Source organism: Schistocerca serialis, chromosome 3 (assembly GCF_023864345.2).
Source record: "Schistocerca serialis cubense isolate TAMUIC-IGC-003099 chromosome 3, iqSchSeri2.2, whole genome shotgun sequence".
Lineage (NCBI taxonomy): Eukaryota > Metazoa > Arthropoda > Insecta > Orthoptera > Acrididae > Schistocerca > Schistocerca serialis.
The window spans coordinates 627202928-627216187 of NC_064640.1; positions in this window are offsets into that span (position 1 = coordinate 627202928).

Consider the following 13260-nt stretch of genomic DNA (forward strand, 5'->3'; position numbering starts at 1 on the left):
CTGTTACTAAACTTGTCCTTTCCCAATCCACCCGCAAATAGAGCGAAGGGAAAACGACGAACGACTGTCTATATGTCTATGTATAAGCCCTAATTTCTCGTATCTCATCTTCATGCTTCTTAAGCAAAATGCATCCGGTATGCAGTAGAATCGCTCTGCAGTCAGCTATAAATGCCAGTTCTCTAAATTTTCACAATATTTTCCCGCGAAAAGAACGGCGTGTTCCCTCCAGGGATTCACATTTGAGTTCTCAAAGCATCTCCGTAACACTGGCGTGTTGTTCGAACCTAAAGGTAATAAATCTAGCAGCCCGTCTCTCAATTGCTTCTATGTCTTCTTATAGTCTGACCTCGTACAGATCCAAAACACTCGAGTATCACTCAAGAATAGGTCGCACTGGAATCCTATATGCGGTCTCCTTTGCCGATTATCCACACTTCCCAAAATTTCTCCCAATAAACCAAAGTCGACCATTCGCGTTCCCTACCACAGTCCTCACATGCTCGTTCCATTTCATATCACTTTGCAATGTTAGGCCAAGAAATTTAAACGAACTGTGTCCAGCAGCACATTCCTAATGCCGTATTCGAACATTACAGGTCTATTTTTCCTACTCATCTGCATTAATTTAAATTTTTCTACATATACGGCTAGCTACTGTTCATCACACCAGCTAGAAATTTTGTCTACGTCATTTTTGATTTTTCTACAGTCGCCCAACATCGACACCTTCCTGTACATCACAGCACCGTCAGCAAAGAACCACAGCCTATCCACCAGATCATTTATGTAGATGGCAAATAATAGCGATCCCATCACACCTCTCTGGGGCAATCGTGAATACACATTTGTCTCTTCCTGTACACCACCTTCGATAACATTCTTCAGTGCCGAATAGTTTCTGTGTCAATCCATGTCAAATCACCCAACATAAACAAAATGTGTTGTTCAAGATTTTTTTATTTTTCTCATTTTTCATCATCTGTTCCCTATAGGTGCTCAGTCACAAAAAACTGAAACAAATTGTAAACCATAGTTTTTTTTCCGGTCAGCCATTTTTGAAACGGCAGTTGGACAAATTTTAATGGAAAACGTGGTTTGCCAAGAGTTTAATTGCCCACTTGTTTTAAAAGATATCAGAAAAACTAAAATACCAGTGTGTTCAGGCACTTTTTATTTTTAATTTTTCTGTCATGCAATAGAGTGAGTCAAGCTCTTCCTGTAAAGACTCTTAAAAATTTGTCTATCGTTACTTCTGAAGACCATAAATTTTTATGAAGAAAGAGAGACCCACTAATAATATGTTATTTCTGTGTTGAGTACTTACATACCGTATACTTGCAGTAGACGTTCTAGTCCTGAGAATGTAATTCTGTTTTTTTCTAGAGCTTTTCAAAGATGGCCAAAATCCTTATAACATAAATTTTGACAGGTCAGTATGTAAAAAGGGATTGAAAAGAAACCTGTGAAAATTTATGCAATGTTCTTTATACTCACAAGAGTATCTCACAAAAATGACACAGACTCAATTACATTGACAATAATAGAGTAGTGAATTTCAGTAAAAGCGCAACTCTTCTGGAAGCTCGTTCAGCGCCTAGTTGGTAAATAAGGGCTTGAAATTATTGCAATTGAAACTGGTCCCGTGACGTTTAAGGCATTGCATACAATAAATGACTTAATTTTTTCTACTTTTAAATAACAATAGGCAGTGATAACAACAGGTAAGAGCTCTAATTCTTAAACTTAACTTACTGATACAATTTTCAGCAGAGACTTAAACAAACTTGATATTCTATTGCATAGTTTATCAGTTATGTTGTATGTTCTACCAGACACTGTTGTGAGTTCTAATGGAGTCACTTTTCGTACTATTTTCTCTGAAGGAACTCAAGTCAATGAACAAGTCAATGAGAGGTTTACAAGTTTAGAGATGAGCTCTCTCACCTGCAGCTGTTTTCGAGAGTAACAGATTGTTTTGTGGGTGAACTAATAAGTGAACAGTACCATAAACAACACTACAAGAAAGAAGTGCCTCAAGATTTAATATGGGCGAGTGTCTTTTGCAGCTGAAGAACAATGTCGGCTAAATTAAGAATTTCGAAAGAAATTACTAATATTTGCGATAACCTCGAACATAAATATTTAGAAATATACAATCACATTTTTGTGAAAAAGTGTTGACACAACTGTTACTCATAAAAGGCTATTAATATAGTTAGCGTAAAATAATACTGAATACCTTTCCAAGAGTAAAAATGTGGATATTAACTTAATTCTTGGACAAGCTCTATGTCCAACTTTTACATCAAGAATCTTTGTAGGAAAACCAGTTGAAGATGCGGCAAATAGTGTTGAAAATAACCCGGAATTTCTTAGTTGGCCTTTTAAATTAGTTGAGGATAATACTTTGCATCAAGTAGAATCCATTTGTGAAACTTTGGAGCTATCTCCTTTGCGGTAAATAATAAAGTTTAACACAGAACAGCGACTGTCACCTTTATAAAGAAAAACTGATAAAATTACAAGCACAGTCAAACGGAAATTGCAAGAATCTTTCTGTTATGCTTTAGAAGCTCAGAATCAAAATAGTACAGAAAATGTACAAGGTGAATAAGTTATATTTATTACCAAGATGAAAGAAAAAATCGAAACTTCTTTCAAAAATGATAAAATTATAATCATTAGCCTCCTGCAAAGATTACAGTCAAAGAAAAAATAACTGAAGAATATGGTGTATCTGAATATATAGGTGAAGTTAAATCGGCAGCTAGTGAATGATCAAAGTATCTTACCAAGTCTTGAAAAAGACAAGCTGTAAACGAAATAACTAAAGTTTTTATTAAATGTGTTAAGGACTTTTAGGGGGCTGATGTAAATTGTCGCTTTTGTCCTGGTAAAAATGAGTGTGTTTCAATGTTTATTAACAATGTTAAGGTGCAGAAGCAGAAAAGGTTAATTCCTCTCTCGCTGAATGAGCCCTACAGCCTCTATAAACAGAAATACCCGGATCACAAAATTGGCCGCTCTATGTTTTGCCTTGTGCAAGCAAAGTGGTGCGTTCTTCCGGGTTCATCAGCAACTAATACTGTATGCGTCTGCAAATATCATTAAAACCCAAAGCTTATGGTGAAAGGAGCAAAGAGTAATGCAAGTTGTTAGGTGTACGGTCCGCCAGTTATGTAAAACACCATTTTTTCCAAGCTCCCAAACATGTTTCAGCACCTCTGTGCCATCATCAGTGGGTTTCTGTTTTACTTCATTTGTAATGTGAATATTTTTGCTAATTGATTACAAAACTACGGGAATATTTAGTTCAAACAACAATTTGTTTCTTTTAGTTAGTACATCTACATCTACATTTATACTCTGCAAGCCACCCAACGGTGTGTGGCGGAGGGCACTTTACGTGCCACTGTCTTTACCTCCCTTTCCTGTTCCAATCGCGTATGGTTCGCGGGAAGAACGACTGCCGGAAAGCCTCGGTGCGTGCTCGAATCTCTCTAATTTTACATTCGTAATCACCTCGGGAGCTATAAGTAGGGGGAAGCAATATATTCGATACCTCATCCAGAAACTCACCCTCTCGAAACCTGGCGAGCAAGCTACACCGCGATGCCGAGCGCCTCTCTCGCACAGTCTGCCACTTGAGTTTGCTAAACATCTCCGTAATGCTATCACGCTTACCAAATAACCCTGTGACGAAACGCGCCGCTCTTCTTTGAATCTTCTCTATCTCCTCCGTCAACCCGACCTGGTACATATCCCACACTGATGAGAAATACTCAAGTATAGGTCGAAAGAGTGTTTTGTAAGACACCTCCTTTGTTCATGGACCACATTTTCTAAGGACGCTCCCAATGAATCTCAACCTGGCACCCGCCTTACCAACAGTTAATTTTATATGATCATTCCACTTCAAATCGTTCCGTATGCATACTCCAAGATATTTTACAGAAGTAACTGCTACCAGTGTTTGTTCCGCTATCATATAATCATACCATAAATGATCCTTCTTTCTATGTATTCGCAATACATTACACTCGGTTTGCATGGTTTTTCAGGACCACTTGTGCATTATTTATTACAAGCAGCTTTTCATCTGCAAAAATACGATGTTGATGAGAAATTTTGTTCGGGGTTAACCCATCACTTTATGCTCTAAACATAATTTAGTTTGTCACGATATTTCGAACCTGTATTCGTTTTTATTTACTTTTTGTGCGGCAAGCCCTTTCTTCTCAGTAGGTTCTTAATTTTCCTAATGAGGTGACAATCAAATGTGTACACAGTCGCGGTATTGTGATCAAGATGGCCACTAGCGACACATATATATTTGCAAAATACTTTGTCTCCTTTTTTAAAGTAGATGACAAACGGATGCAGTGTCGCTTGTATATTAGTCCAGAACTTACAATTTTGTCCTGTACCGTAAATGCATAGTTTTCTGCAATATCGCGAATCACTGAAAAGTTGGTTTCTTTGATGTTTTCTTTCTTGTCCTTGAAATGTTTGGCTTGAGCTTTTGAGATAAATTGCTGGGATTTTAAAAGCACCAACTTACCAACAACATTATGCCAAAAGTTCCTCACTGGACATTATCTACGTAATGAGTTCAGCTCTGTCAGTTTGTGCCCACTGTTTGGAAATAACTTCGTCAGACAAGATGTCAAGTTCTTTTTTAAGACTTCTGGTAGGGTACCTGGTCCAGGAGATTCCACACAGCTGTCAAATATACATTTCTCATTATTTATTTCACACACCATGAAAGCTATCAAGTCATGATAATTTGCATTAAGATATTCCTAATTTGGATTTGCACGCCTCAAGCTAATTTGATGGTGAACACACCAGTTTTTTAACTATTCTGATGTCTTTTAAAACAACTTGGCAATTAAACTTCCCACAAACTACGTTTTCCATTAAAATTTGCCCAACTGCCATATAGAAAGTGGCTTCCAAAAAAAACTATAAAGTATAAAAATTTTTCAAACAGTGTTTGGTTACCACTTAAAGAAACAAGAAGCTACCACAGTTATGTCCCCATCACAGAAAATCAAATAAGATCTTTTGTTACTTCCAAAGGCTCAAACTAAGATGATCACTTCTTACAAATATCTCACTTCTTACAAACATATCATCTTTCACAAATAATGACTCTGTTGTTTCTATGTATGCTGAGAAGTGTTGGCTTGGAAGGGTAGAAGACAAAAGTGAAGATAACGATGATGTTATGATGCATTCCTTTCACCCTTCTGGACCAAAACTGCTTTTCAACTTCCCAAAAAATGATACTGCTTGGGTGCCTGCAAATAAAATATTACCAAAAGTGACTCCATTGGAACCCATAACAGTGTCTGGTATAACATACAACGTAACTGATAAGCTATGCAATGGAATATCATGTTTGTTTAAGTCTCCACTGAAAACAGCACCTGGCAAGTAGTTACAGGTTAAGTTTAAATACATAGACAATCATTATTGTGGATATATTGTAAGCAAGTGTAGTACAACAAATGTATCGGTAAATTAAGTTTAAGAGTTAGAGCTCTTACCTTTAGTTATCACTGCCTACTGTTATTTAAAAGTAGAAATAAAATGGTCATTTATTGTATGCATTGACTTAAACATCACTGGACCAATGTCAGTTGTAATAATTTCAAGCCCTTGTTTGTTAACCTGGCACTGAACTAGCTTCTAGAAGGGTTGCGCTTTTATTGAAATTCACTACTCCATTAGCCGCAAAGTAATTGAATCTCAGTTATAATATTTTTGTGAGACATTCCTATGAGTATAAAAAACATCTGTAAAATTTTTACAGGCTTTCATTGAGCCCCTTTTTAGATACTGATCTGTGAAAATTGGTGTTAAAAGGTTTTTGGTCATATCTGAAAAGCTCTAGAAAAAAACAGGATTGCATTCTAAGGACTAGAACGGATATTGCAGGATTTCCGATTCCTTAGACAAAGTGTTCGACTGACCCTTTTGCGTGATAGAAGAATTAAGAAAATGTATGGCTGAAGCTCATTTTGTGCTGAACACACTGGTTTTTGAATTATTATGATCTCTCTTAAAATAACTGAGCAATTAAACATTCCAAGAACCATTTTGCCCATTAAAATTTACCCATTATTCCTTTACGCCCATTTAACTGGGAATAAATAATGTCAGCTCGTTGTCTAGGAGAGATGCTAACAGATGCTTATCTGCTCTGTCTAGCAGAAACGCCCTCCTAGTCTTTTTGACTGATTTATTAGCTTCAGCAACCACAGTGGCTATGATGACATTATGAGCACTAATCGTTTGTAGCGACAAGATGTAAGCTATTTCCATTGTGTTTGGGCTGCCGAACTAGAAGCTCAACCTGGTTTTCAGAAAACGTGATCAGGTATACTTCGCAGGACTGTCTGTCTGACCCCCTCCCTCACCCACGCAGCGAATCCATAGACATCTCAAGGTGCCTCCGATTAGTGTTGCATGACCTGGGTATTTGTGCGCTAGTGACTGTACATACGATATTGCAGCGCCTTTAGTATTCAGAAATGCGATGCAGTCTTCCTTCGGACATTGAGGCACGCCCTAAGGAAAAGACAATGCGCGACTACAGCCGTTATGGAATACATTTAATATAATCGCATTTGCGAATACGGACAACCATCAGCTGTATAATGGAATGACGACAGTGAACATTTGTGCCGGACCGGGACTCGAATCTGGACATCCCGCTTATCGCAAGCGGTCACCTTACTATTTGACTATCAGGACAAGGCTTACGGTTAGACCCAAACTGCCATATCTGGTTTGCCATGTGTCAACATATTTGGGTCTGGTCTAGAGCCGTGCTCGGATAGCGTAATGGTAAGGCGACCACTTGCGATAAGCGGGAAATCCGCGTTCGAGTCCCGGTCCGGCACAGTTATTCATTGCGGTCATTCCATTATACAGCAGGTGGTTGTGCATAGTCGCAACTGCGAATACATTTAATGTGCTGACTGTGGACACTCTTTCAATAGCTCTTGAACTGTCACGGCATAATCAACTGACTGGCAGAAAAACATTCCACAGTTAACACGGTTGGACGTAGACCTGCTATATGCGACCAGATAACTTCGCTGTCACACTCAAATTCTGCCTCAGTACAGACAATATTTTTCTGAACCCCACTGAACACTCCCCCTCCTATGACGCCTATTCCGTTTTTCCGATACATTTTCCATATCTTAAATAATCTGAAATATCTGAAATAACTAAGTCGTAATATTCCACCTTTTCCTCAATTATGTTTGGAATTTCAGCATTTCTGAGTAATTTCGACAATGTACCAGGAGCACAGTTCTCCATATCTTTAACACACCTATCGTCCATGTCGCACTGCTGAAGGAACAGCACCTATCTCATGAGCCTGTTATGCAACAGTCAACAGTCCTTTAGATAAATCAGTTCCTGGTGGTTCGTGTGTATTATAGTGCTAATTCCCCAAAAATAATTTTTGAACTTCCTGAGCGCTACAGATAATGGATAACCCCTCTTTCCTAGACACGGTATAATTTTTCTCAAACTTAAATGTGTGTCAATTCCTAAGGGACCAAGCTGCTGAGGTCATCAGTCCCTAGACATACACACTACTTAAACTAGCTTACGCTAAGGACAACACACACACCCATGCCCGAAGGAGGACTCGAACCTCTGGCAGGAGCTACCTCGCAGTTCGTGACATGGCGCCTCTAACCGCTCGGCCACTCCGCGCGGCTCTCAAACTTACTCGGGGCACAACTGGCAAGAGCAACACGTACTTGTAGTACCTTGTGTGTTTCTTTCACGTGAATTACAGACACTCATAACCTATAATACAGACAATCTGTTGCCATGCGAAATGGCTAACTTAAATTTCGGTGATACAACTGAATTTGGTTGCCAGTCTCTCTTTTAAATTATTGAAAGCTACCACGCACTCCTTTGTCCAAATACACGCACTGCTATCTTTAAGCAAATTGTTCAAATTAGGATCTTTTAACAGTTGATTGTTAGCATATTTATGATAAAATGAACACACTGCTAGAAAGGCCTTTAATTGCTTTCTTTCTTCACTTTGGTCTAGAACAGCCTCGTACAGCCTTCAGCTTTTCAGCATATTTTTCAGTATTTTCTACTGTAGTAATCTGCAACAGGAAATTTATGCTTTTATTCACGCAATCACATTTCTTCACTTTCAACACCTTACCACCTTTTATCAAAGATTTAAACACCTTATCCAGTAGTATCAAATGAATCTGCTAGATTTTTGTGGCAACCATTAGATCGTCAATGTACAGAGATATTTGGATATCTTATCCATTATGTACTATTTGATCGAACGCCCTAGTAAATACTGAAGCAGAGGTGCTCAAACAAAAGGTATAACTTTATAATCACAGCTCCTGCCAACGAAAGAAACGCAGTATATCACTGTGTTTCTGGTTCAGAGCTACATGCAAGTACCCAGTGGTCAGATCTAAACTGGTCATACACTCCTGGAAATGGAAAATGGTTCAAATGGCTCTGAGCACTATGCGACTTAACATCTGAGGTCATCAGTCGCCTAGAACTTAGAACTAATTAAACCTAACTAACCTAAGGACATCACACACATCCATGCCCGAGGCAGGATTCGAACCTGCGACCGTAGCGGTCACGCGGTTCCAGACTGAAGCGCCTTTAACCGCAGGGCCACACCGGCCGGCTGGAAATGGAAAAAAGAACACATTGACACCGGTGTGTCAGACCCACCATACTTGCTCCGGACACTGCGAGAGGGCTGTACAAGCAATGATCACACGCACGGCACAGCGGACACACCAGGAACCGCGGTGTTGGCCGTCGAATGGCGCTAGCTGCACAGCATTTGTGCACCGCCGCTGTCAGTGTCAGCCAGTTTGCCGTGGCATACGGAGCTCCATCGCAGTCTTTAACACTGGTAGCATGCCGCGACAGCGTGGACGTGAACCGTATGTGCAGTTGACGGACTTTGAGCGAGGGCGTATAGTGGGCATGCGGGAGGCCGGGTGGACGTACCGCCGAATTGCTCAACACGTGGGGCGTGAGGTCTCCACAGTACATCGATGTTGTCGCCAGTGATCGGCGGAAGGTGCACGTGCCCGTCGACCTGGGACCGGACCGCAGCGACGCACGGATGCACGCCAAGACCGTAGGATCCTACGCAGTGCCGTAGGGGACCGCACCGCCACTTGCCAGCAAATTAGGGACACTGTTGCTCCTGGGGTATCGGCGAGGACCATTCGCAACCGTCTCCATGAAGCTGGGCTACGGTCCCGCACACCGTTAGGCCGTCTTCCGCTCACGCCCCAACATCGTGCAGCCCGCCTCCAGTGGTGTCGCGACAGGCGTGAATGGAGGGACGAATGGAGACGTGTCGTCTTCAGCGATGAGAGCCGCTTCTGCCTTGGTGCCAATGATGGTCGTATGCGTGTTTGGCGCCGTGCAGGTGAGCGCCACAATCAGGACTGCATACGACCGAGGCACACAGGGCCAACACCCGGCATCATGGTGTGGGGAGCGATCTCCTACACTGGCTGTACACCACTGGTGATCGTCGAGGGGACACTGAATAGTGCACGGTACATCCAAACCGTCATCGAACCCATCGTTCTACCATTCCTAGACCGGCAAGAGAACTTGCTGTTCCAACAGGACAATACACGTCCGCATGTATCCCGTGCCACCCAACGTGCTCTAGAAGGTGTAAGTCAACTACCCTGGCCAGCAAGATCTCCGGATCTGTCCTCCATTGAGCATGTTTGGGACTGGATGAAGCGTCGTCTCACGCGGTCTGCACGTCCAGCACGAACGCTGGTCCAACTGAGGCGCCAGGTGGAAATGGCATGGCAAGCCGTTCCACAGGACTACATCCAGCATCTCTACGATCGTCTCCATGGGAGAATAGCAGCCTGCATTGCTGCGAAAGGTGGATATACACTGTACTAGTGCCGACATTGTGCATGCTCTGTTGCCTGTGTCTATGTGCCTGTGGTTCTGTCAGTGTGATCATGTGATGTATCTGACCCCAGGAATGTGTCAATAAAGTTTCCCCGTCCTGGGACAATGAATTCACGGTGTTCTTATTTCAATTTCCAGGAGTGTATGTTGTATATTATCCACTTTATGGAGTAACTCGCCAAGGTCTTCAGGACGATCAGTTTCTCGTTCCAAAACTTCGTTTAGTGCTCTATCATCGTCAACTCTCTGCACACTACTACCTGTTTTAATCACCGTCACCAGTGGGTTGCTATATTGACTACTTTTGCGTTCAGAATTCCCCACTTGGCCAGTCTATCTATTCCCTTCTGAATGCCAGCTTTCTTCGATACAGAAACGCCATCAGGTGGTATGAAAAATAGTTTGTGTCCTCTCACAGTCAAATGATGTTCATAAGCCGCTACCCTTCCTGGTGTATATGAAAATACTTTTCTTTACTTTACTTTACAATAGCACTCTAAACGACCGTTCTTTTTGTACTGCAGATATTTCATTTGTTGTGTCTAATAACCTCCTAAAATCCTGTGGTTTATTCTCATTGTCCACAATTGCTCTTCATTATCTCTCCTTCACTCCTGCTTGATTTACTTCCAATTGAGCCAACTGACATTCTTTTAATATAGTGGCAGCTTGTAAAGGAATCCGTAACGATTTCCCTTCCAATCACATGTAATCATTTCCTAATCACAATCAACTAAAACTCACTTTTCAATTCACCAATCAATGCCCAAAATTATTTCCGTATTCAACTCTGGTACTAATAGGAATATGTGGATTAAGGATTGTTCTTGTATTTTTAAGTAAAATAATATTTGACATTTAATCGTTCTACTCACTCTTCCAGTGACTTCCACTACTTTTGCTCCTCGCATAGGCATGAGTCCCATGCCTGGTTGTTCTTTGATCATTTAATAATATGTATTGGAAATGGTACTAATCTGCTCCCCAGTACGTAAAAAAACATACAGATCACGACTGTAAATGTCTACCAGTATAATAATCTGTGTTGTTGTCTGCTCTTGCCTGTTCTGCTGGCTCTTTCACAACAAATGCTTTTCAATAACCAGGTCTTGCCAAGAGATCTGCCCTATTATCTCGATGTTCTTCGCCACTCGTCTCTTCTACGTTTTTAACGAATTTTCCTTCTGTTGCGTATCTTCTCTATCTTCCTTTACTTCTTCACTCTCAACGTTTAGCATTATTTCTGTGTCATAGGGTGTTTCAGTAACTTCATTTACCGCTTCTGGCAACAGTGCTACCCTCCTGCGATTGGCTTCCCACAGGTCATTACTGCTACCATTATTTATTTCTTTGAGAGAACATATAAACCTGTCACCGCCACTGCTTTCAGCTGCATCGTTCTCCAGACGTAACTAGGTTTTATTTTCCTTAACATGATATGATGCTAGCAGTTCCGTGGTTAACTGATAAAGCTCTTTGTCCTCCTCATTCTCTTCTAACAGCTTCCCGTCAGAATTATACATTTAACATACCTCTTCAACCTGAACAGATATTGAATATTCAAGATTTTCTACAACTTTGGCAAAAATACTATCGGTCTCACGTGCTTTTACTCCATTGGGAATAAATCTTATGATATTATTATAGTTTGTATGCTTGCATCATCATGAGTTCCTGCCTCTCCCCTGAAAATACATTAGAATCGGAATAGGTTTCTAATAATTTTATCCTTGTATCATCTTAATTTTCCCCTCTGAAATCTTTTTGACAGTTTTTTAGTTGTTGTTCGTGTTCACAGAATGGAATTAATTCACAATGTTGACAAAGTCCTCCAAACCAAGTAATACCCGTCTTCTTGGCTGCACTTATTTTTTTCCACAGCAACAAGCCCGTCTTTCAGTACTTTGTAACGAACGTCTTCCTGATTAGTGTTTCTTATTTGTCTTCCTCTCACTGTATCCCATTCCGTATGGAAATTTTCAGTCTCACGTACCTCACTTCCTATCATTTCGCCTCTAATTAAATGTGTCTGTATCCTGATGTTTACCATTTTATTGTTTCGGTTGAAAAACTAGTTTCCAACTAGACCATCCTCTAACTTCATTCCCTTGTCTTATTTCTTATGGTACTTTTGCTATCGTCTTTTCTTCCGCCCGTTTCGACTTTCCGCTTAAGACAGACGCTGAAATCAGCAGTGATGTCAGTTTTCCTCATCTCTGTGCCCCCTACCATCATTGAAGTCACCTCTACCACGCTTGGAAAAATTTCTTCTTTAACTTCCTGTCGTCATATTATTTGCTGCCCATTCCAGCCCACTCTTTCAGGCACTTTTTGGTTCCTGCAAGTTCTTTAGTCCTGTGTTCATGACACCGATCTTTATCTTCTGCCTTCACTATGATTGCACCGACCATTTTATGATTGCTTACGACATATTTTTTTGAACCATAGAGCAAATTGTTCCATAGCTCCCACACTATCTCTGACTATGAACGCCCAGCTATTAAATATTCTGTCCGCTTAAACCAGGGCTCAGATTAGTCCTTCATGGTATTATGTCCTTGACTCTCTGACGTTTTTACGACGAAGAACTCTCGTCACAGCTTATCCTGCTTTCGAACCAACCAAAACTCCTCTGGAACTTCTCTTTGAACTCCAAGCACGTCATGCTTTTTGTGTGTATGTAGAAACCCCATCTCTTGGCACTACTTATCGTAGCGCCATGCGCAATAGCTCTGATTTTAGGAAAACTAAAATTGTACAGCTCGCTTTATTTCCAATTTTATGCATAATGGTTCTACTTCATTACGAATAAGTGTAATGACGTCACCTACCCTGATTTATACTTTCGTTAAAATCGGTTTGTTTTTTCGTGATACTTTCTTTTACAGCTACCAAGTCAGCTCTAATTTCGTTCATAACTTTGACCTTAATTAATGTAACGCTTTATTGATGTTTATTCACTACCATTTTTTCTACACTTTCTTCTGCCCTTTGTGTTTCAGTATCTCATCTAACGTTGGTACATGCCACTTGGTTCATGACTTTTACTGAAGAAATGGTAAGTACATTAATCCTATGGCTCTGTAAATTCAGTATACTCAAATGGGCATCTATCTTGATAGCTAAGTTCTCATCTAGATCAGAGAGTTTAGTTTCCAATTTCTTTTCTCAGTTCTAATACCGATTTGGATCTGAGCTGAAATATTAGTTTGTAGAACGCCCATATTACAATTCATTGTGGTCATATTTATGTTTAACATTTCCATA